The sequence below is a fragment of the Pan troglodytes genome, chromosome 6 (assembly GCF_028858775.2).
Source record: "Pan troglodytes isolate AG18354 chromosome 6, NHGRI_mPanTro3-v2.0_pri, whole genome shotgun sequence".
Taxonomy (NCBI): domain Eukaryota; kingdom Metazoa; phylum Chordata; class Mammalia; order Primates; family Hominidae; genus Pan; species Pan troglodytes.
The window spans coordinates 25,407,575-25,433,401 of NC_072404.2; the positions used below are offsets into that span (position 1 = coordinate 25,407,575).

Consider the following 25,827-nt stretch of genomic DNA (forward strand, 5'->3'; position numbering starts at 1 on the left):
TACTCCATGGTGTATATGTACCATATTTTCTTTATACAGTCTATCACTGATGGGCATTTAGGTTGATCCCATGTCTTCACTATTGTGAATAGTGCTGCAATGAACTTACATAGGCATGTATCTTCATAAAAGAATGATTTATATTTCTTTGGGTACATACCCAGTACTGAGATTGCTGGGTTGAATTACCATTCAACCTCTAGGTCTACCATTTCTGCCTCTAGGTCTTTGAAGAATCACCAAACTGCCTTCCACAAGGTCTGAACTAATTTACACTCCCACCAACAGTGTATAATCCTTTTTCTCTGCAACCTCACCAGTGTCTTTTATTTTTTGACTTTTTAATAATAGCCCTTCTGACTGGTGTTAGATGGTATCTCACTGTGGTTTTGATTTGCATCTCTCTAATGATCAGTGATATTGAGCTATTTTTCAGATGCTTGTTGGCTGCATGCATATCTTCTTTTGAAAAGTGTCCGTTCATGTCTTTTGTACACTTTTTAATAGAGTTGCTCGTTTTTTTTCTTGTAAATTATTTTAAGTTTCTTATGGATTCTGGTTATTACACCTTTATCAGATACCTAGTTTGCAAATATGTTCTCCCATTCTGTAGGTTGTCTGTTCATTCTATTGATAATTTCCTTTGCTGTGCAGAAGCTCTTTTATTTAATTAGATCCCATTTGTCATTTTGTGGTTTTGTTGCAATTGCTTTTGGCATCTTCATCATGAAATCTTTGCTCATTCCTATGTCCTGAATAGTATTGCCTATGTTGTCTTTCAGGTTTTTATAGTTTTGGGCTTTACATTTAAGTCTTTGATCCATCTTGAGTTAGTTTTTGTATATGGTATAGGAAGGGGTCCAGTTTCAATCTTCTGCATATGGCTAGCCAGTTATTCCAGCATCATTTTTTGAATAGGAAGTCCTTTACCCATTGCTTGTTTTTATCAGGTTTGTCAAAGATCAGGTAGTTGTAGATGTGCAGCCTTATTGCTGAATTCTTTATTCTGTTCCATTGGTCTGTGTATCTGTTTTGTACCAATACTATGATATTTTGTTTACCAAAGCTCTGTAATATAGTTTGAAGTCAAGTAGCACAATGACTCTAGCTTTGTTCTTTTTGCTTATGATTGACTTGGCTATTAGGATTGCCTTGGCTATTAGGGCTCTTTTTTGTTTCTATGTGAATTGTAAAATAGTGTTTTTCTAGTTCTGTGAAGAATTTGAATGGTAGTGTAATAGGAATGGTATAGAATCTATAAATCATTTTTTGGCAGTATGACCATTTTTACAATATTGATTCTGCCTATCCATGAGCAAAGAATGTTTTTCCATTTGTTTGTGTCATCTCTGGTTTCTCTGAGCCATGTTTTGTAGTTCTCCTTGTAGAGATCTTTTACCTTCTTGGTTAGCTGTATTCTTAGGTATTTTATTATTTTGTGGCAATTTTAAATGAGATTGCATTCCTGATTTGGATCTTGGCTTGACTGTTGTTGGTGTATAAGAATATTACTGACTTTTGCACATTGATTTTGTATCCTGAGGCTTTGCTGAAGTTATCAGCTTAAAAAGCTTTTGGGCTGAGACTGTGGGGTTTTCTAGCTATAGGATCATGTTGTCTGCAAACAGGGATAGTTTGACTTCCTTTCTTCCTACTGGGATGCCTTTATTTCTTTCTCTTGCCTGATTGTCCTGACCAGGACTTCCAATACTATTTTGAATAGGAGTGATAAGAAAGGGTATTCTTGTCTTATTCCAGTTTTCAAGGGGATTGCTTCCAGCTTTTGCCCATTCAGTATGATGTTGGCTGTGGGTTTGTTATAGGTGGCTCTTATTACTTTGAGGTGTGTTCCTTCAATACCTAGATTATTGACAGTTTTTAACATGAAGGGATATGGGATTTTATCAAAAGCCTTTTCTGCATCTATTGAGATAATCATGTGGTTTTTGTCTTTAGTGGTGTTTATGTGATGAATCACATTTATTGATTTGCAGATGTTGAACCAACCTTGCATCCCAGGGATAAAGCCAAATTGATCATGGTGGATAAGCTTTTTGATGTGCTGCTGGATTTGGTTTGCAAGTATTTTGTTGAGTACTTTGCATCAATGTTCATCAAGAGTATTTGCCTGAAATTTTTGTTGTTGTTGTGTCTCTGTCAGGTTTTGGTAGCAGTGTGATGCTAGTTTTGTAGCATAAGTTAGGGAGGAATTCCTTCTCTTCAATTTTTTGGAGTAGTTTCAGCATGAATGGTACCAGCTTTTCTTTGTATATCTGGTAGAATTCATCTGTGAATCCATGTGGTCTTGGGCTTTTTTTTGTTGGTAGGCTATTTATTACTGACTCAATTTTAAAGCTAATTATTGGTCTGTTCAGGGATTCAGTTTCTTCCTGGTTGAGTCTTAGGAGGCTATGCATGTCCAGGAATTTATTCATTTCTTCTAGACTTTCTGGTTTGTATAAATAGAGGTATTCATAATAGTCTGTGATGGTTATTTGTATTTCTCTGTGGTCAGTGGTAATCTCCCCTTTGTTGTTTCTGATTGTGTTTATTTGAATCTCTGTTTTCCTCTTTATTAATCTAGCTAGAAGTCTAACTATTTTATTCATTTAAAAAAACAGCTCCTGGATTCATTAATCTTTTGAATGGTTTTTAATATCTCTTATCTTCTTCAGTTCAGCTCTGATTTTGGGTTTTCCTTGTCTGCTGCTAGCTTTGGAATTTGTTTGCTCTTGGTTCTCTAGTTCTTTAATTGTGATGTTAAGTTAACTTGAGAAATTTCTAACTTTTTGATGTGGGCGTTTAGTGCTATAAATTTCCCTCTTAACACTGCCTTAGCTGTGTCCCAGAGATTCTGGTATGTTGTAACTTTCTTTTTATTAGTTTCAAAGAACTTGTTGATTTCTGTCTTAAATTCAGTATTTACGCAAAAGTCATTTAGAAGCAAGTTATTCAATATTCCATGTAATTGCATGGTTCTGAGTGAATTTCCTAGTCTTGACTTCTAATTTGATTGTTCTGGGGTCTGAGAGATGGTTATAATTTCAGTTTTTTTTGCATTTGCTGAGGAGTGTTTTACTTCTGAATAGGTGATCAATTTTAGAATACGTGCCATGTAACTATAAGAAGAATGTATATTCTGTTGTTTGGGGGTAGAGAGTTGTGTATATATCTCTCAGGTCCATTTGGTCCAGTGCTGAGTTCAGGTCCTGAATATCTGTTAATTTTCTGTCTCAACAATCTGCCTAATACTGTCAGTGGGGTGTTAAATTTTCCCACTATTATTGTGTGGGAATCTAAGTCTCTTTGAAGGTCTTTAAGAACTTGCTTTATTAATATGGGTGCTCCTGTATTGGGTGCATATATATTTTGGATAGTTAGATTTTCTTGTTGAATTGAACCCTTTACCGTTATGTAATGCCCTTCTTTACTTTTTTATCTTTTTTGGTATAAAGTCTGCTTTGTCAGAAACTAGAATTGCAATCCCTGCTTTTTTCTGGTTTCCATTTGCTTGGTAGATTTTCTTCCATCCCTTTATTTTAAACCTGTGTGTCATTGCATGTGAGATGGGTCTCCTGTAGACAGTATACCAGTGGGTCTGGGTTCCTTATCCACCTTGCTGTTCTGTGTCTTTTAATTAAGGCATTTAGCCCATTTACATTTAAGGTTAGTATAGATATGTGTGGATTTGATCTTGTCATCATGATGTTAGCTGGTTATTTTGCAGACTTGTTTATGTGGTTGCTTTATAGTTTCACTGGTCTGTGTATTTTAGTGTGTTTTTAAAGTGTCTGCTAACAGTCTCCTTTTCATACGCAGTGCTTCCTTCAGGAGCTCTTGTAAGGCAGGTCTGGTGGTAATGATTTCCCTCAGCATTTGTTTGTCTGAAAAAGGTCTTATTTCTCCTTCACTTATGAAGCTTAGTTTGGGTGAATATGAAATTCTGCATTGTAATTTCTTTAAGAATGTTGAATGTTGATCCTCAATCTCTCCTGGCTTGTTGGGTTTCTGCTGAGAGGTCTGCTGTTAGTCTGATGGGCTTCCCTTTGTAAGTGACCTTTCTCTCTAGATGCCTTTAACATTCTTTTCCTTTCATTTTAACCTTGAAGAATCTGATGATTATGTGTCTTGAGGATGATCTTCTGTGAAGTATCTTACTGGGGTTTTCTGCATTTCCTGAATTTGAATGTTGGCCTCTCTAGCTAGATTGGGGAACTACTCATGCATGTTGTCTTGAAATATGTTTTCCACATTGGCTGCATTCTTCCCATCTCTTACAGGGACACCAATGAGTCGTAGATTCAGCCTCTTTACATAATCCCATATTTCTTGAAGGTTTCGTTCATTCCTTTACAATTCTTTTTTGTCTATTGTTGTGTAACTGCCTTATTTCAGAAAGCCAGTCTGCAAGCTCTGCGATCTTTGCTCCACTTGGTCTATACTGCTATTAATACTTGTGATTGCCTTATGAGATTTTTATAGTGTGTTTTTCAGCTCTGTTAGGTCAGTCACATTCTTTTCTGTACTGGCTGTTTTGTCTGTCAGCTCCTACATTGTTTTATCATGATTTTCATCTTCCTTGCATTGGGTTTCAACATACTCCTGTACCTCAATGATCTTCATTGCTATTCATATTCTGAATTCTATTTGTCATTTCAGCCACCTCAGCCTGGTTCAAAACCCTTGCTGGAGAGGAGATATGGTCATTTGAAGAAAGGATGGCACTCTGGCTTTTTGAGTTTTCAGGAATCTTATGCTGATTCTTCCTCATCTTTGTGGGGTTATCTATCTTCAATCTTTGAAGTTTCTGACCTTTAGATTTTTTTTTCTTTTATGCTATCTGATGACCTTGAGGGTTTGATTGTGGTATAAGGTGAATTCAGCCAGCTTCATTTCTGGAAGATTTTAGGGGGCCAACACTCAGCTCCCAACTCCTGGACTGCATGCTGTAAGTCTTGGGGACTTGTACTGGACCCCAACTTTGTTTCTATGTCTCTTGAAGTCTGAAATCCACTGAACTGTGGGTGGGGGGAGTGGAGGTGCGGTAGCTGTGGCAGAGTGCTAGTGGGTGTCAGGGTGCCTGCCTTCCTGAGAGCATTCACCACAGTGGCAGAAACAATGCTGCTGGGGGTGGGGTAGGAGACTATCGGTGTGGTCACGCTGGAGGTGGCGTTGACTTGGAAGTGGGGTGCTCGTGGATACAGGTCTGGGTGCCTTCTCTGTGCCCTGCAAGCAGAAGGGATTGCTCAGGGTGAGGGAGAATCCACTGTTCTGAGCAGTGTTAGTGCAAGGGTGGGGTGCTGGTGGGGTTGAGGCTTTCTGGCTCTGTGTTGCCAAGGCTCTGTCTGCTATGACAGTCGGCGGGGGGTAGACTGCTGGACTGCTGGCAGGGCAAGGAAAGCAAAACCTGCCTGTGCAGACATGCACATGCAAAGTGATGTGGATAGTTGCTGTGTGCCTGGAGGAAGCTGCATTATAGGGAGGGAGTGGACGGACTGGTGTGTGTCCATAGGGCTGCCTCACTGGAGCTTTCTACTGGTCTGGTAAAATCTGCCAGGGCAGAAGCTATGGTGTGGGTCCCCAGGGCACCCAAGACTTCCCAGCAAGCAGGGGTGGCCAGGCTAGGGCCCCAGGAGTGGGCAGCAGACCACGGGGTGCTCAGGTCAGAGCAGCCCCATCTGTTGGGCAAGACTACCCTGCAGAGATCAGGTCCAGCAGTTTTTCTAGGGCTAAAGTCTGCTATGGGAGCAAGTTGAGCCTAGAGGGATGGCTGTCCCTGGCTGTGCTCCACTACTGATGCTACTGCATCAGACCTTCTGGGCTCCACATCAGCTGTTTTGCTGGCCCTACCACTTCGCAGAGATATGAAGACGGTGGATTTATTTTACCAGTAGAAATGTCACATGAAATATATAGGAAAGCTTGTATTTACTGAGACATAGTTTCAGACATTGTGGCAGTCTATAGCTAACTACTTTTCTACGTATCTTGTGAGAACAAAGATGTTCTACTTAAATAGAATAGAATGATCAAACTCAGGAAATCTGGCATTGAATATGGATGGTATATTTAATATATGATATGTATTCATATATTCCCAATAATAACAATAGTTTTCTTTATAGCTTGTATTTTTAACGTAATTTTATATTTTATTTTAGGTTCAGGGAGTATATGTGCAGGTTCATTACATGAGTATATTGTGTGATGTCGATATTTGGGATATGAATGATCCTGTAAGCCAGATAGTATGCATAGTACTCAACACTTAGTTTATCATTTCTTGCCTCCTTTCTTCCTCCCCACTCTCTAAGTCCCCAATGTCTATTGTTACCATCTTTATGTTCATGAGTACCCAATGTTTAGCTCCTACTTATAAATGAGAACATGTGATATTTGGTATTCTGTTAATGCATTAATTTTCTTAGTATAATGGCTTCCAGCTGCATCCATGTTGCTGCAAATGTCATGATCTCATTGTTTTTATGGCTCTGTAGTATTCCATGGTGTATACATACCACATTTCCTTTATCTAAACCACCAGTGATGGGCACCTAAGTTAAGTCTTTATCTTTGCTATTGTGAATTACACTACAGTGAATGTACACACTGTATATCTTTTTGGTAGAACAATTTACTCTCCTTTGTATATATACCCAGTAAGGGGATTGCTGGGTCAAATGGTAGCCCTGCTTAATGTTCCTTAAGAAATCTCCAAACTGCTTTTCACAGTAGCTGAACTAATATATACCCACCTACAGTGTATAAACATTCCCTTTTATCTACAACCTTACTAGAATCTGTTATCTTTTGACTTTTTCTGGTAACCACTCTGACTTGTGTGAGATGATATCTTATTGTGGTTTTGATTTACATTTCTCCGATGATTAGTGTTTATGAGCATTTTTTCATATCTTTGTTGGCCACTTGTATGTCTACTTTTGAGAAGTGTCTGCCCATGTGTTGCCAATTTTTTAATGAGTTTATTTGTTTTTTGCTTGTTGAATTGTCAAAGTTCTTTATAGATTCTGGATATTAGGCCTTTGTTGAATGTGTAGTTTGTGAATATTTCCTCCCATTCAGTAGATTGTCGCTTTAACCCTATTGATAATATCTTTTGCTGTGCAGAAGCTCTTTAGTTTAATTAGGTCTAACTTCTCATTTGTTTTTGTTTTCGTTGCAATGGCTTTTGAGGACTTAGTCATAAATTATGTACCAAGGCCCGTGTCCAGAATGGTGTTTCCTGGTTTTCTTCTGGAATTCTAGAAGATTTAGACTTACATCTAAATCTTTGATCCATCTTGAGTTAATATTATATATGGTGAAAGGTAGAGGTCTAGTTTCATTCTTCTGAATGTAGCTAGCCAGCTATCCCAGCATCATTTATTGAATAGAGAATCCTTTCTCTATTGCTTATTTTTGTCAACTTTATCAAAGATCAGATGTCTATAGGTGTGTGGCTTTACTTCCGGGTTCTCTATTCTGTTCCATTTGGTCTAGGTGTCTGTTTATATAACAGTAACATTTGGTTTGGGTTACTGTAGCTTTACAGCACAGTTTGAAGTTGGGTAATGTGATGCCCCTGGAGTTACTCTTTTTGCTTGCGATGCTTTGGCTATTGAGGCTCTTTTTTGATTCCATATGAATTTTAAAATAGCTTTTTCTAATTCTGCAAAAAATGACTTTGGTAATTTGATAGGAATACCAATTAATCAGCAAATTACTTTGGGCAGTATCTCCATTTTAATAATATTGCTTTTTCCAATCCATAAGGATGGAATGTTTTTCCATTTGTTTATGTCACCTATTATTAATTTTAGCAGTGTTTTGTAGTTCTCCTTGTAAAGATATGTTATTTCGCCTCCTTGATTAGATGAATTCCTAGGTGTTTTATTTATTTTGTTGCTATTGAAAATGTAATTGCATTCTTGATTTGGCTCTCACTTGAAGATTATTGGTATATAGAAATATTACTATTTTTTGTACATTGATTTTTTGTATCCTGAAACTTTACTGAAGTATTTTTTCTGTTCCAGGAGCCTTTGGTGGAGTCTTTAAGATTTTATAGGTATAGTATCATATTGTTCGTGAAGAGAGATAGTTTGAGAATTTTTCTTCTCCTATTTTGATGCCCTGTATTTCTTTATCTTGTCTGATTGCCCTGGCAAGAAATTCCAGTACTATGTTGAATAGGAATGAGGACAGTGGGCATCCTTGTCTTGTTCCAGTTCTCAAGGAAAATGCCTCCAGCTTTTGCTCATCCAGTATGATATTGGCTGTGGGTCTGTCATAGATGGTTCTTACTTTTAGTTATGATCCTTCAATGCCTAGTTTATTGAGGGTTTTTGTTATGAAGTGTTATTGGATTTTTTTTTTTTTTGAGACGGAGTCTGGCTCTGTCGCCCAGGCTGGAGTGCAGTGGCACAATCTCAGCTCACTGCAAGCTCCGCCTCCCGGCACACGCCACTATGACCGGCTAATTTTTTTTTGTATTTTTAGTAGAGACGCGGTTTCACCGTGTTAGCCAGGATGGTCTTGATCTCCTGAACTCATGATCCGCCCGCCTCGGCCTCCCAAAGTGCTGGGATTACAGGCGTGAGCCACTGCGCCCCGCCGTGTTATTGGATTTTATCAAAGGCTTTTCCCATATCTGTTGAGATAATTATATGATTTTTGTTTTTAATTATGTTTATGTGATTAATCACATTTATTGACTTACATCTGTTGAATGTACCTTACATCCCAAGAATGAAGCCTACTTGATTGTGGTAAATAGCTTTTTACGTGCTACTGGATTGGGTTTGCTAGTATTTTGTTGAGGGTTTTTGCATCTATGATCATCAGGAATATTGGTTTTGTTTTTATGTTTGTTTGTTTGTTATGTTTTTCATTGTTTCTTTGCGAGGATTTGGTATAGGGGTGATGATGGTTTCATAGAATGAGACAATGAGTTAGGGAGGAATCTGTCCTCCTTGATTTTTTGGAATAGTTTCATTAGAATTTGTACCCACTCGTTTTTTGTATATCAAGTATAATTCAGCTGTGAATCTATCTGGTCCAAGGCTGTTTTTGGTTGGTAGGATTTTTCTTACTGACTCAATTTCAGAACTCAATATTAGTCTGTTCAGAGTTTCAGTTTATTTCTGATTCAATATGGAAAGATTGTGTGTTTCCAGGAATTTATTCATTTTTTCTAGGTTATCGTGTTTATGTGCATAGAGTTGCTTATAATAGTGTTAGAGGATCTAATGTAATTTTGTGGGATTTGTTTTAATGTCGCCTGTGTTGTCTCTGCTTATGCTTATTTGGATCTTCTCTCTTTTTTCTTTGTTAATCTAGCTAGTGGTCTATTAATCTTGTTTCCTTTCAAAGGACAGACTTTTGGATTTATTGATTCTTTGTATGGATTTTTGAGTCTCAATTTCATTCACTTCCACTCTGATTTTAGTTATTTCTTTCCTTATAGCTTTGGAGTTTGTCTTTGTTTTTCTAGTTCTTCTAAGTGTGAAGTTAAATTGTTAATTTGAGATCTTTCTAACTTTTTGAGGTAAGCATTTAGTGGAAAAGCATAAACTTTCCTCTTAACACTGCTTTTCCTGTACCTGGGAGACATTGGTATGTTGTATGTCTATTTTCATTTATTTTAAAGAACTTTTTGATTTCTGCCTTAATTTTATTTTTAACCAAAAGTCATTCAGGAGCAAGTTGTTTAATTTCTATGAAATTGTGCTATTTTTGGAGATGTTCTAGGTACTGATTTCTATTTTTATTCCACTATGGTTTGAGAATATGGTTGGTATAATTTCAATATTTTTGAATTTATTGAAACTTTATGGCTGAGCATGTGGTCAATCTTGGAGTATGTTCTGTATACAAATGTATATTCTGTAAATGCATATTATGTGGTTGTTGGGTGGAGTGTTCTGTAGATGTCTATTGGGTCCAATTGACCATCTAATTAAGTCCAGAATTTATTTGTGAGTTTTCTGCTTCGATGAACTACCTAATACTGCCAGTGGGGTGTTGATGTTCCCCACTATTATTGTATGTCTGTCTAAGTCTTTTCCTAAGTCCAGAAGTACTCGTTTTATGAATCTGCGTGCTCCAATGTTGGGTGTGTCTATATTTACAATAGTCAAGTCTTCTGATTGAATTGAATCTTTTAAAGTCTCTTTTATCTAACATAATAATAGTGACCCCTGCTCTTTTCTGTTCTCCGTTTATGTGATAGACCTTTCTCCAATCATTTTGTCCTGCATATGTGTCCTTACCTGCGAGGTGGGGCTCTTAGAGACAGAAGACAGATAGGTCTTTTTTTTTTTTTTTAATCCAATTTGAAACTCTGCCTGTAAATGGGGCCTTTAGACCATTTACATTCAAGGTTAATATTGATATGCGACATTTTGATCCTATTGTGAAGTTGTTAGCTGGTTGCTTTGTAGTTTCTATTGTGCGGTTGCTTTATAGGGTCTATGGACTATGTACTTAAGTGTGTTTTACGGTAGCAATTATCATTCTTTCATATACATGTTTAGAACTTCCCTAAGGAGGGCTGGTCTAATGGTAATAAATTCCCTTACTGCTTGCTTCTCTGGAAAATATTTTATTTATCCTTTGCTTATGAGGCTTAGTTTAGTGGGATATGTAATTCTCAGTTGGAATGTATTTTCTTTAAGAATGCTGAAAATAGACCTCAATCTCTCCTGACTTGTAAGATTTCTGCTGATAACTCTGCTGTTAGCCTGATAACATTCCCTTTGTACATATCTGACCTTTTTCTTTAGGTGCCTTTAAGATTTCTGTCTTTATCATTGACCTTAGATAGTTTGATGACTTTATGCCTTGCTGTTGTTCGTTTCATACAGTATCTCACAGGTGTTCTTTGGATGTATTGTGTCTGAATGTCAACATCTCTAGCAAGATTAGGGAAATTTTCTGGAAATATTTCCTAAAATATGTTTTTGAAATTGTTTTTTCTCCTCTCTCAGGATTGCCAACACTTTATAGACTTGGTCACTTTATAGAATCTCATATTTCTTGAAGACTTTTCATTTTTTTAATGCTTTATTCTTATTCTTTTTTTTTGTCTGACTGAATTAGTTTGAAAGACGTGCCTTCAAGCTCTGAAATACTTACTTCTGCTTTGTCCACTCTGTTGATAAAAGTTTCAATGATATTTTGAAATTCCTTAAATGAGTTTTTCTATTCCAAAATCTCCAATTGCTTTCTTTTAAAGATATATATCAGTTCCTTCATTTCCTGTTGGAGACCTAGTGTGATCCTTTTTTTTTTTCAGGTATTACATGGTGCCACAATTCTTGCACTGGTTCCTTTTCATCTGGATATGCTGGCCCTTCTAATTTTGGTAATTATTTTTGTGCGAGGAGAATTTGTTTCTTTCAGTATATTTTTTCCTTTACCTTTCACCCCACCCCCTCCCTTGGGTGTTTGACTTTAGAGAATGTTGATTAGGGTGTTTTGGCTTTGCTTTTATAGCCCTATGCAGGTTTTTCAGCAGGTTTTATATTAGGCTGTATGGTTCGACCTGCAAGTCAATATATAACATTTATGGGTAAGAGCCAGCTGAAGCCAACATGGCTAGGTATGTACTTGATTCTTGTTTACCAGGTAGAACTATCTGTTGTCTCAGGCCACAGGCTGATCTGTGGTTTGCACAGAAGTCTGAGCTCCCTGTTCAGCCCAAGGGAGTGGGGCTCAAGATGGCAAGGGTTAGACTGGGCAGGACCACCTACATATTCCCTCATGGCAAGCACAAGCACCAGTGCTGAGAGAGAATCCAGTGGGTGTGCCACCAAGCACTCAGAATTATGTCTAGGCATGGAGCTGGGCAACCTACTTAGTTTTCAGTTCTTTGCACAGGTAGTTGGGTGGCCTAAACTGCCATTCCAGGAGGGTAGTCACTCTAGATGCCTGGAGATCTGCCTGAGGGTGGAGTGCAGAGGGCCACAGTGCATCAAAATCTCTGCACAGAAAAAATAGGTGGCACAGGCTACTCATTCAGGCAGGTGGGTGCTCTGAATCACTAGAGATCTGCCTGGGCATGGAGTAGAAAGGGCCCTGGTGCACCGCAGTTTCTATGCAGGAAGGGTAGCGCAGCTCAGGCTGTGAATCTTGTGAGCAGGTGCTCTGAATGCCTGGAGATCTGCAAGGGCATGAAGAAGAGAAGGCCCCTCTCCCAACCCTGGCTCCAGGATCTCTGCACAGGAATTGTGGGGCAAGCTGGTCCTTTGAATACCCATAGATCTGCCTGGGCATGAAGCAGAGTGGACCCCACAGCACAATGATCTATGCACAGGAAGGGTGGGGCTGCTTATCCAGGTGAGCAGGTACTCTGAATGTCTGGAGATCTGCAAGGGCATGAAGAAGAGAGGGACCCTCACCCCACCCTGGCTCCAGGATCTCTGCACAGGAATTGTAGGTCAAGCCGGTCCTTTGAATGCCTGAAGATTTGCCTAGGCATGGAGCAGAGTGGACCCCACTGCACAATGATCTATGCACAGGAAGAGTGGGGTGGCTCCAGCTGCTTATCCAAGTAAGCAGATACTCTGCATGCCTGGAGATCTGCCTGGCCATGGAGCAGAAAGGGCTCTACCACACCATGATATATGTCTAGGATGGGTGGAGTGGCTAAGGCTGCTGAACTAGGAAAGTAGTTGCTCTGAATGCCTCGATATCTTCCTGGTCATGTAGTGGAGAGCACCCCACTGCACCACGATGTATGCACACGAAGAGTGGGGTGGCTCAGGCTGCTGATCCAGGTGAGAGTGTGCTGCCAATGCCTAGAGATCTGCTTTTATCACCTGGATACCATCACAGGGGCTCTTTGTCCCTGTTGTTCTCCCTGAGATCTGGGGTATCTTCATGATTCTGGTGGATTTGTGTCTTTCTTCTTAAATTAAAACTCACAAGTTGATCTTCATGTACAATCTTGTTATTTCCAACTGGCTGAGACACACAAAAAGTCTTGACTCCACCATTTTTTAGGGAAAAGCTGTTTTTCATTTAATTCAATAACCACTCAAGAATCATGCATTTTATTTGTGATGTCTGTTATCTTCTGTAATCTAGAAGACATCAGCATTTTTTATGTCTTTCTTGAAACTGATATTTTTGAAGAATCAAGGTCAGAATGACACATATTTTGGCCTTGTTAGGTAATTTCCTAGTAAGCAGAAACATTTTTGGCAGAAATTTTATGTTAGTAATATTTGGTCTTTCCCAATTTATCACATTGGGAGTACATGATATCACTCTTTGCCATAACTGTTTATGTTAAGTTTGATTAGTTAAGATATGATTTCTTCATGGTAAAGATTTGCTTAGCATTTTATAATTGATAAATGCAGTTTCTTCAATGTTTATTAGTCTGTCTTCTTTAAAAAATCATTTACTCAAATTATCCCTTCCCAATTCATCTATTTTAAAATCAGTATCGATTTGTAGATTTTTTGTGTGTGTAATTCTATTTCTGTAAGTATTTATTGTGAAGCAAAAAATTGTCCCAAATTTGGCCAGTGAAAGACTCTTAATGCCGGTTTCCTCAGGATATGTCTGTGTTAGTTCTCCAGGTTCTTCTTATTTCCTGGCACAACGGGATAGTTGACGGTCACACTATAACCTTCCTGCTCTCGATCTGGAATCAGCCTTTTCTCCAAGGAGCTCTTGTTCCTTTTAGTGTAAAATGATATGTCAAAAGTGATATTGGTAAGTTAGGAATTATTATTGCTACTAGGGTGCCATTTTGTTAGATCCTTTTTGTAGACAAATACTCCCAATTCCATTTCTAGCACCACAATATGTTTCTTCTTTTTCTCCTATTCCATAATTGTATTTTTCTTCTTCTACAGCCAAAATATCCTAATTTATCAACAATATCAATATATAATAACTTATTTTCTCAATTCTACAATAAATACAAAATAGTGTTGGAATTTCTGTGTTAGTAACACTGCAAATAATAAACCTAATAAGGAAAGTTCAAGATACCTTAATATTTTTTGTCCTTAGAATATATACCATTGGAATTATACAGTTAAGTTATCATATGAAAAATTTATTTGGATAAATTTTATCTTTCTATCTAAGTGAATATGTTACCTCCTTGATACATAGTTATAGGCCGTTTCTGTTTATATTGAATTTTAGGATTTCTTCCCTTTGTTGAAATAGTTTTATTTTTTGCTTATGTAAAATATTAACATGTTTCAAAATGCAATTTCCTTCCCAATCTCTTTCTCTGGATTCTTAATCACTTCTTGTAAGTAAACAATTTTATTAGTGGCTAATTTATCCTTACTGCATGTCTTCTTGAAAAATGAGCATACAGTGATGATAGATATATAGAAGTAAATATGCAGACATACATATGAGCTTGTGTTCACACAAAAGGTAGTGTTCAATAGATGCCCTTTCCCTGTTGCTTCTGTTTATCTAATGTATACATCCCATGAAATTTCTCAATATCAGTTCACAGACATATTCCTCACTTTTTAAATAATGTATTAGCCTTCTATTATAGGAAATTACCATAGTTTATTCTATCGTTCCCGTATATATAGACTTTTAGGTCATTTTCAATATTTTGATATTGTAAGTAATGCTGCCATGAATAAGCTTCAACATATGTCTTTGTATTTGGGAGGATATATCATCAGGTTAAGTTACTAAACATGGAATTGCTGGACAAAAACTAAATATGAACATCTTTTCATATGTTTGAGTTATTTACATATCACTTCTTGTGAATTTTGTCTTTATGTGCTTTGCTCAGTTTTCTAATGGATTTTGGCCCTTTTATCTCTAAATTTTTGAAGAGTCCTTTACCATTTATAGTGGTTCTGAGAGTAAATTTGCTATACCTTGGTATATTATAAGGTATGTCCAAGCAATGTGATATTGAAAATAACTTAAATTTTCAGGTTATTTTTCTTCTTTTAAAATACATATGAGGATTCTGGGAAGATGGCAGAGTAGGAACAACCATGAATCTGTATCCCTACCTAGACAACAATTGCACTGGCATTACCTGTTTGGTATAATTATTTTGAAACTCTGGAGCTATTGAAGGCTTGCAACTTTTAGGAGAAGGCTTGGATGGTAAAATGCAGTTAATTTTTATCAGTCTCAGCTGTTAGTATAATGTAAGCTTCCTATCCCCCACCCCCAACCAGGGGCAGCCAGCTTTGCACGCTTCTGTGAGCAACTTGCCACAGCTTGCAGGAGTAAGGGTGGGCAAAAAGCACCCTGTCTTTCAGTATTAGGGATTGGTGCTATGATCTTCGATTGCTCCCTCTGATCACAGAGGTGCAAATAAAAAGATGGATAACCATTGTTATGGCACCATCCACCAGCAGTGAAAGTGCTTCTCCCTCAGCTATTGTGACTTCCAGAGTATTTAAACGGCTGGAGCCCTTTCTCCTCCTTCTTTTCATTTTTCTCTTTTCCCCCTTTTAGAAGCCAGATCTTAAAGACTAGGACACTCAAAAACAACTGCATATAGGAGAAAAATTGGAAAGTACTGGGCATGCTCAGGAAAAGACACAAGCTCAAAAAGACTTGAGAAGACCTTAAGGGTCTCAGACTGATTCTCAGTACAGAGACAGTTTGCAAATAGTTTTCTAAAGTACAAAAACAATATAAAACAACAGCAAATAGCAAACCAGGAGAGAAGAAGAATCGAATTTCCAGGTACCACATTATTAGATTGAAATATCCCATTTTCAACCCAACAATCATAAGGCATATAAAGATTCAGGAAAGTAATACTTATTCAAAGGAAATAAATAAATCAGCAGAAACTGTCATTCAAAAGCACCCAATGACAGAACTAACTTATATAAATTTTAAAACAACTGTCTTCAAGAGGTTCAAAGAACTAAAGGAAAATGTGGAAATATAGAACTTAAACAGCACAATAAATCAACTAGATGTAAAAGACATATGCAGAACACTCTCTTTAACAACATCATACACATTCTTTTCAAGTGCATAGGGGACATTCTCCAGGCCAAAAGTTAAGTCACAGTATATTTCAAAATACCTGTCATACAAAGTATCTTCTCTGACCACAATAGGATAAACCTAGAAGTCAAAAACAGAAGTAAAACTGGAAACTTTACAAATTGTGAAAATAAAACAGCAAACTCTTAAGCAACCAATGGATCAAAGAAAAACCATAAGGCACATAAGGAAATAGTTAAAGATGAATTAAAACACAACATACCAAAACTTAATAGGACTTAGTGAAAGCAGTACTAATGGAGAAATTTATAAATACTTACATTAAAAAACAAGAAAGATCCTAAGTCAACAATTTAACTTTACACCTTAAGGAACTAGAAAAAGAGAACAAACTAAGCCCAGAGCTAGCAGAAGTAAGAAATAATAAAAAGTAGAACATAGATAAATGAAATAAATGATAGAAAAAATAGAATCAATAAAGCCAAAAGGTGGTTCTTTATAAAGATGAATAAAGTCGACAAGCCTTTAACTAGCTACACTAAGAAAAAGAGTTAAGAGGACTCAAATTACTAAAATTAGAAATAAAAGTGCAGATGTTACTACTGATTCTACAGCACAATAAATGATTCTAGGAGAGTTCTATGAACAATTGCTTGTCAAAAAATTGGATAACCTAGATGAAATGGACAAATTTTTAGAAACATAAAACCTGTAAAACTAAATCATCAAGAAATAAAATACCTGAATAAACTTCTATAATGAGTAAGGAGATTGAATTAATAAAAGTTCAGTAATCAAAAACTGTTATAAATGATAAATGAATTCAGCAAAATAGCAGGACAAAAAGTTAACATGCAAAAACTAGGTGCATTAATATACGCTAACATAACTAATATGAAAAGGAAATTATAAAATAATTCAATTTACAATCATTTCAGAAAGAATAAAATATTTAGGGATTAATCTAACCAAGTAGGTGAAAGACGTGTACAATGAAAACTAGAAAACATTGGTAAAAGAAATTGTTGACATAAATAAATGAAAACATCCCATGACCATAGATTGGAAGGCTTAATAGTGTTAAGATATCAGTACTACCCAAAGAAATCTATAGATTCAATACAGTAATAAATTCCCAATAATTTTTATTTGTAAAAATAGAAAAACTCATCTTAACATGTATATGAAATTGCAAAGGAAACTGAGTAGCCAAAATAGTCTTGAAAAAAAGAACAAAGCTGGAGAACTCACACTTTCTGATTTCAAAACTTACTGCAAAGCTATGGTAATCAACACATTATGGTGTAGGTACAAATACAGACTAGTGAAATGGAGAGACCACAAATAAACCCTCACATATATTGTCAAATGATTTTTGACATGACTGTCAAGACCATCCACTGGGTAAAGGACAGTTTTCAATAAATGGTGCTGAGAAAACTGGATATTAACAAGCAAAGGAATAAAGTTGGAACTTTATATAACAACATATACAAAAATTAAATGGATCAAAAACATAAATATAAGACTAAAAGAAATAAAACTGTTAGAAGAAAACATAGAGCACAGGCTTTACAGCATTGGATTTGGCAATGATTTCTTGGATATGAGACCAAAGGCACAGGCAACAAAAGAAAAAATACACAAATTAAACTTCCTAAAAAAATAATTTGTGCCTCGAAAGACACTATCAACAGAGTAAAAAGAAAACCCACAGAATGAAAGAAAATATTTGTAAATCATACATCTAAAGAATTAATATCCAGAATATGTAGAGAACTCCTAACATTCAATAACAACAACAACAATAACAAAATGCAAAAATGGGCAATGTACTTGGGTACACATCTCTCCGAAGAAGATATGCACATGGCCTATAAGCACATAAAAAGATGCTCAAAATCACTAATCATTAGGGAAATGCAAATCAAAACTGCATTGAGATACCACCTCACACAGACTACAATGGCTACCATAAAAAATAGTAAAAATAAGTGTTGATGAGGATGTGGAGAAATTCGTACACTTGTGTAGTGCTGGTTGGAATGGAAAATAGTGTAGTTGCTGTGAAAAACAGTATAGTGAGTGGTTCTTCAAAAAATTATGAATAGAATTACCATATGATCCAGCATCTTCACTTCTGTGTATATACCTAAAAGAATTGAAAGCAGGGTCTTGAAAATACATTTGCATTTGCATATCCATATTCATAGTAGCATAACTCACAATTGCAAAATGTGGAAACAACCCTAGTGTCCTTCAGTGGATGAAAGAGTAAACAAATGTGGTATATCCATACAATGAAATGTTATTCAGCCTTTAAAAAAGTAACTTCTGCAATCTGCCATAATATGAATGAACCTTGAGGACATTATGGCAGTGAAATAAGCAAGTCACAAAAAAGCAAATATTGTATGAGTCCACTTATATGAATTACCCGGAGTTGTCAAAATCATAGACATAGAAAGTAGAGTAGTGATTGTCAGGGATGAGGAAGAGGGAGAAATGGAGACTTATTATTTGATAGGTACAGAGTTTCAGTTTTACAAGATGAAAAGTGTTGTGGAGTTGGATGGTGGTGATGGCTATACAACGATATGGATGTATTTAATGTCACTGAACTGTACACTTAAGAGTGATTAAGATGGTAAATTTTATGTTATGTATATTTTACCATAATATAAAAAATTAGAGAAAAAAAGAAATGGGGAACAAAACTAAAAGAGGGCTTAAAATTAAATAAAGGAATATGATATGTATCTCTTCACAAAAAAGAGAAGCAAATATAAGATAATTTCCATAATAAAATTATTCTTCATTGGTTGCTTTCCTATCTAGCTTGTTGGATAAAAAGGAATGAACAGGAGCTCACCAGCCATCAGAGAATTGCAGCTAACCCTAGGTAAGCCTATTGGAACAAATCCTATGGTCAAAGATATATTTCTCATATAATGAGAAACAAAACTACAGTTGAACAGTTGTGTTAGAAATAATCCACGTAGAACTTTGAAATGTGTCCATTTATATTTGGTTTATATGAAGCACCAGCCTCTACACAGTATTACAAATATACTGCTTATCAACGTCAAAGTGACTAGAATGACTAGAACACTGCCTCCATAGAAACTTTCTTTTTTTTATTATTATTATACTTTAAGTTTTAGGGTACATGTGCATGGACACAGGAAGGGGAACATCATAGAAACTTGCTGTCGTACCTCATTACAGTACAGATTATCTACCTTTACTTTCCTATAATTCCCTAGAGCACACCTCTCTCATTTTCCCTGTATTTTCTAAATTTATGGAATACATACAGCTTGGAAATCTTTATGATTATCAGTCTATTGTTCTAACTTTTAATTATCTGAATCATAATATATGGGTTCTCTAATATATATGTTTATATTATACTGTATATATAATATTAGTAGCAGCAGCCAGCTTGCTTGCTTGTATCCTTCCTCCTTCCTTTTTTCTTTCCTTCCTCCCTCCTGACCTTCCTACCTTCCTCCCTCTGTTCCTTCTTCCTCTTTTCCTCCCTCTCCCCCTTTCTTACGTTTCTGTAACATGTTATAATGTCTTTCTGGCTCTAGGATTGTGCCATATAATGCCTTTCTCCATCATAGCTTCCTCGTTTCAAAGATATTTTGTCTGTGAATATGTAAAATAAATGTCAAATTCCAGATTGGCAGAATAAATGAGTATTCTTAGAACTTGGCAATTGGGTGCTATGGATCCTATTTAATACTCCTACATATTTGTCTTATTTGTTACTACATGTTAGTGATTCAGTGTTAAAGCCTGAATTTTTATACAGGCTGAAGGTTTAGGTTTATGTGTTTGGTTTTTTTTCCTTTTGGAATTGGCTGGTAGATTATTTACTGCTAAAAACACCAACTCAATTAAAATAGATATCAATGCATCAGGGCTGTATATCACATGCTTGTAAACTGTTATGTGCAGACCTCAGCAATTTATAACTCCTGCCTATGTACTAATACATTGCTAAGAGACATTATCATCATTAATTTTGCTTTTTTCTTTTTGCTGCTATTAAAAGTCATCCCCATTTTGATTTAAAATTAAATAAGTCACTTCATGACATACATAATTACTTATATCTGCAACCTGAGACAGAATTTCTTTCAAGAGGAATCAGATTTATCTCAACTAATGAGTCATTGAGTTTCATTTCTATTGCCAAGTACACATTATCTTTTATTCAATATGATATGCCAGAAACTTCCCTAAATGCCAAAATATCATTTATCCTCCCTCTACACTCTTTCCCCAGGGATCCAGGCATTTTTGTTCACTCACCTCAGCCCTGATCCACATGCCTGCTGTTTCCATCCCAGCCATCTCTGCAAGCTGCCAATCATGCTCCTCTTGGCCAGAAGGCTTAGGGCTTTTGAGTTTGTACAGCCAAATATCCAGAGACTGGGTTCACTCCACCCAACACTTTTGGATTTTGATTTTGGCATTATTTTTCACACAGACTTCCAGAAATGAAAGGTTGCTTTACCAAATCCCCATGACACCTGTTTTTTTCTGTTTATTTATATTTTGCATTTTCCCAGCTACCACATAGAAGCCAACCTAGGAGGAGACAGCAGAGGTGATTGTAAGTGCACTGAGTTTCACAGTGAATGCATGCTGTCTGACTGCTGGCTAAGGAGCCTTATTTACTGAAGGCATTTTACAATTTTCTGTTTCCTTCCAAGCCACCTCAGCAGGAGTTTTCTTTTGAATTTCGGTGGTGAGAGGTGATAGAATGATGACAGGTTGGCATGATGCAGCCTTTACCTATTGAATAGAAAGAAGCTTAAAGTCTTTAAAGAAAATATCTAGGAATAATGAAAGAATTTTTTTCCCTTGAGAACTCTGAATAGTTCAATAGAGTTATTATAAGCCACTAAAGGTGCATGTTGCTTTTAACTGTGCCATTCTTATCTATTCTCAAAATTTAGAGAGAAAAATGTTTGGAATTAGCAGATTATTATATTTTTATTACCTTACATTTGATGATGCTATCGCTTAAAATGTACAAATACCAGTCAATTTGACCAATAGGGTTAAAAAATACCATTTCATGATAGTCAATTTATTGTTTGTGCCTCATGACTTTTTTTTTTAAAAAAAGGTTAATTTCATTTATTGAATCTATCTTCCCAAAATGACCTTTACCATTAATTAAAACTAAATTCTCCTGCACTTAAAGAGTAGTTTGGCTACCATTTAAATGGTATTAAATTGTATTAAAAATATTATTAAATCTTCACAGATACTAAAGGGAGACAGACTTTTAACATCCTCCTTACACAAGCTAAGAAACAAGAAATACAGCACCCTAACTCCCAATGGCACATGTTTGAGACAATTTTCTCAACTTCAGTTGGACTGAAATACCCTTGTATTTTCCTCTTCTAGACATAGGAAGACAGGGCTGCAGGCCATATCATAATGAAATCCATGAAGTTGCTAGTGGAGTCATCTTAGTGGTCTAGTATGTGGCTCTCAGCTCTCTATGTCCAAGATTTTAATATACTAGTTAATACATACAGTATTGAGAAATTTGATTATATATGCATCTGAAATGCATTTATAAAGCAATTTTCAGATATATGTATTTATATTGGAACATATCTTTCCAGTAATAAAATCATTTTTACTATAAAAAATACCTCATTTCCAGTATCAAAGTATTCAGAAGTCAAATTAGCAAGAAGAAATTGGAGAGTGAGAGATCATAGAGAAGGACTGTAGAGAGATGGAAGCCTTCTTCATTTAAGCCCTTTGAACACTGCCCCCTTATAAATTACATTATTCTGGAGACCGGACTGTTTTATAGGAGTAATTGGAATTAGGAGTACCATCCACAGGGAAATTACATGGGAAAATGAACTGGCTTTGGCTCCCTTAGTCTCAACCCACAATTAGATAGAAGAGATATAGGTGCAACAGTGTGTATAGTTCAGAAATCAGGCTTTATATCAGGCAAATTTGTATTTGAACCTCAGCTCCATTGTTACTACAGCTGTGGAACCCTGGATCAATTACCCTGATTTGCTTTAATTTTATCTGTACATGTAGGAAAAAACTCCCTCCCCTTCCTGCTCTCTTCCCACACCACACACAATAGCATTAGGGTTGCTGTAAGGCTAAGGAAATACAACATACTGAGCACAGGGACTGTCAGGATGGGTCATCAATAAAATGATTGACCAACATACTAATATCTGAAACTGGGTAAGGCTGCTGGGCTGGATTGTCTACTGTCAGCTCAGCATCATTCCCCCACCCTTCAAAGGCCTGAAAATTGCATTCCCCAAACTCCCCTTCCCTATTATTTTCTGGGTAGAATTTCCCATTGAGAGGAAGTTGCATGAGATTTAGACAGCAGAAGAGAAAAAGCTCTTATTCTCTGGATATGGTTGCAACCAAACTTATAGGCAGGCGTGAGAGATAGCAGCTACTCAGTGAGCACACGAGAACCATCCATACTGCGGCAGATGGCAGAGATTTTCCCCAGCATCCCTGACTTTCCGGCTTCAGCAGTCCCAGTTTTACCATGGCAACGCTCTGACCTTCCCTCTCCAGCTCTTCCAACATCTGTGTAAAGCCTGATTTCTGAGCGAAACCTTATTCTTGGAAGAGTTAGGATAGCTCTGTTTTCCTGACTGATTCTGGGTTGATAGCACTGGCTGTAGTCAGGATCAGGAAGCTGCCAGATGGTGGAATTCAGGTGCAACAGGGAAGCTGCTCCTGTTCTCCATAGAGAGGATTTGTCTATAGATTATTTGATTAGTATTATTCTCCCATACTAGGCTATAGCACCAAGTCCAGTGCTTGGCACATTAGGAACTCAATAGACAGTTGTTGAATGCCAGCATCTATGTATGGTTGCTTCTGTTTGCCCTACCCCCTCATCCCCTTTCTTCTAGAATGGGTTTTTTCTTACTCTCCCTCCACTGCATGGTTGAACAACAGCCAAAGTCTTCTTTTAGAGCTTACTCCTCTGGACACATTTTATTGTTCCTCGTCACTGCTGGCCAATTACAATTTTTCTAAAGATGTTTTAAAGTAGATACTAACAATACAGCCCCTTGCTGTATCATGAAAGCCTGGAAGCTACTAGCAACCATAATTTCAGTAGTATGGATAATGTCTGAGAGAATGAAATAGAAATAGAAGTAGTACATATGTGAAATGGTGAGAGAATTTTGTCAGCATTCAAATTCCCTAGCAGCAGTAGTCCCCAGCAACAGTTTGTAGTGAAGGATAATACCTCACGTTTCTTGTCTAAGCAAGTTTGAGTTGCATTTCTGTCACTGCACCAAAAGGGTAATATATACTATCTCCACTTGTATACCAACAATCTTATGTCTCCAGTCCTGCCTTTGTCCTTGGCTGTGCCCTTACTATCCAATTTTGGGAGGAGAAAAATGATAGAGGTAAAAGTCAGAGAGTTACGTTAGAGAAGAAAATATCGGCCCCTGTAAAGGGAAGGCAAGGAGAACACACCTAGTCACCTTCAAAGCCTCAGATGTGTGAAAAAATACTGTTTTTTTAAGTTGACACGAGTACATTCTATTCCATCAAAAAGAACCAAGAGCTAGTGTTCATATAACCATTCAGCGTCCCATTGTGTTAGTTATCTCATCCTCAGGATCCATACTAACTTACAACTTCACCATATCACACACTTGCCATGTTATATCACAGTGTATCTACCTACTAGTCATTCTACTTCATTAATCCGTAATCCACTGAAAGGCAGAGATTATATTTTATTTGTCTTCACATTCTCAGCATCTGGCATATTACCTGCCTCATAATAGGAGGTCAATAATCTTATATGTCAAATGAATAAAATTTATTTATAAAAAGAAATATGTCTGTTTTGACACACCTTTTAAAAAGTCTCAGTTCATAATTTTATTTAAAGAAATATTTGACATGTTATAGTTTAATCAGGTAAGAAATCTGGCCGTTTATTTATATTTTGATTATATAGAGAAATATATATAATTTTATTTACCAGTTTAAAAAGTTTTCTAGAATTCACAGTGAAAAAATTGTAAAATACTGTGATGAAATACTTTGTTGTCTTTTCTCCTTTCTTCTTTCTGAGTGCCAGGTTTTATGCTAGGAGCTAGGGATAATAAGATGCAGAAGCTCTCAGTTCTTCCTTAAGAAAGAGGGTGAAATCTAGTGGCACAGACTAGACATGTCAACTTTCTCTCTCTCTCTCCCTCTCTCTCTCTGAAATGCTTAAAGTTGTTAGAGATAATCAAATATTTATTTTATCACCAAATGATCAGTAAAGAATACAGTTGCATTAAGTATGTAAGAGTCTTAGTATTAATAAGTATGTAAGACTCTTACATGGAAAAGAGTATCCAAAGTTACTGCTTTAAAATAATAATAATGATAATAATATCTAGTATTTATAGGGTGCTCACTAAGTACTATGAACTCTGCTAAATGTGTTATGTAACCTATATTAGCCCTACAAAATTCATGTGCAGTACATATAAATTATTATATATTTTGCAGATGAATAAAATTATGCTTTGAAGTGTTAAGTAGTTTTCCCAAGGTTGTATAACTAATATGTGGCTCAGCCAGCATTCTAACCCAAAGAGGTTCATCTGTAGAGCCAGCACTCTTCTGTAAAGAGAGGCAATGTTTTAAAAGTACAATTAAGGAAGAGGAAAATCAGACTATTACTATTGGTAATTTGGGATTGTGAATAAGAGTTTGAGTGGAATATGGTCTAGCAGAAACTTTTTGATGGAAACCTTGCATGTAGGGAAATTGAGAATGAAGTTTACATATCTTAAAGATGACCTTAGCAGGTAAAGGCAAAGGTTGAAAGCATCAGAGGTGGAAAAAAATTTCAATAAATACAATTGACCCTTGAACAATGCAGGGCTTAGGGGTAGTGACCCCTTCACAGTCGAAAATTTGTGTATTATCTTTTGGCTCTTCCAAAACTTAACTAAACCCCTAATGTTGACCATAAGCCTCACTGAAAATAAACAATCGATTAGCACCTATTTTGTTTGTTTTATGTATTTTATACTATATTCTTACAATAAATTATGCTAGAGAAAAGAAAATGTTACTATGAAAATTCTAAGGAAGAGAAAATATTTTTGCTATTCATTAAGTGGAAGTGTTTTATCTTAAAGGTCTTCATTCTCATTGTCTTCACATTGAGTAGGCTTAGGAGGCAGAAGAGGAGGGGTTGGTCTTATTGTATCAGAGGTGGCAGAGGTGAAAGAGGTTGGGGTGTGGAAGGAGAGGCAGGTTACAATTGCTGTAACTTTACAGAAGTCATCATCATAATTTCTGCCTGATATTTTTGCTTTTGCATTTCTCAAAAAATTTTCTATATGGTACCAATCCTTCTTCCACTGTGGCTCATATCATGGAAGAATCCATGTCTAAAAAAAGTCACAACTGTCTTGAATAATCAGAATTCTCCTGCCAGATTGTCTGATGTCAGTTTGTTTTCTGGCATTGTTTCTTCTCCATCTTCCTCATCATCTGGAACTAGTTCAAAAGCACTTGTCTCCATTAAGTTGTCTTCTGTTAATTGCTCTGGTGTGGTGTCTATTAACTCTCAAATTTCTTGAAGATTCATACCTTGAAACTTTTCACCTGTCTTTTTTTTTTTTTTGCCATATCCACAATCTCTGTCATGATTTCCTTGATTGGCTCTGTCATAAATCCTGTGAAGTCATGTGTACCATCTGGACACAGTTTTCTCCAGTAGAAATTTATTGTTTTAGGCTTGATGGCTTTCACAGCTTTTTCTGTAACAATGATGACATC

At 36.5% G+C, this 25,827-nt stretch overlaps 1 long non-coding RNA gene across 1 annotated transcript in view; it reads left to right on the forward strand.

Annotated features, from left to right (window-relative positions):
- LOC134810483 (uncharacterized) overlaps nucleotides 1-25,827 on the forward strand; it is a 79,589-nt gene that overhangs the window by 1,172 nt on the left and 52,590 nt on the right. The window contains exon 2 of the long non-coding RNA XR_010158727.1: nucleotides 18,820-18,883. This is a non-coding gene — a long non-coding RNA (uncharacterized LOC134810483). The remainder of the gene's footprint in view (nucleotides 1-18,819; nucleotides 18,884-25,827) is intronic.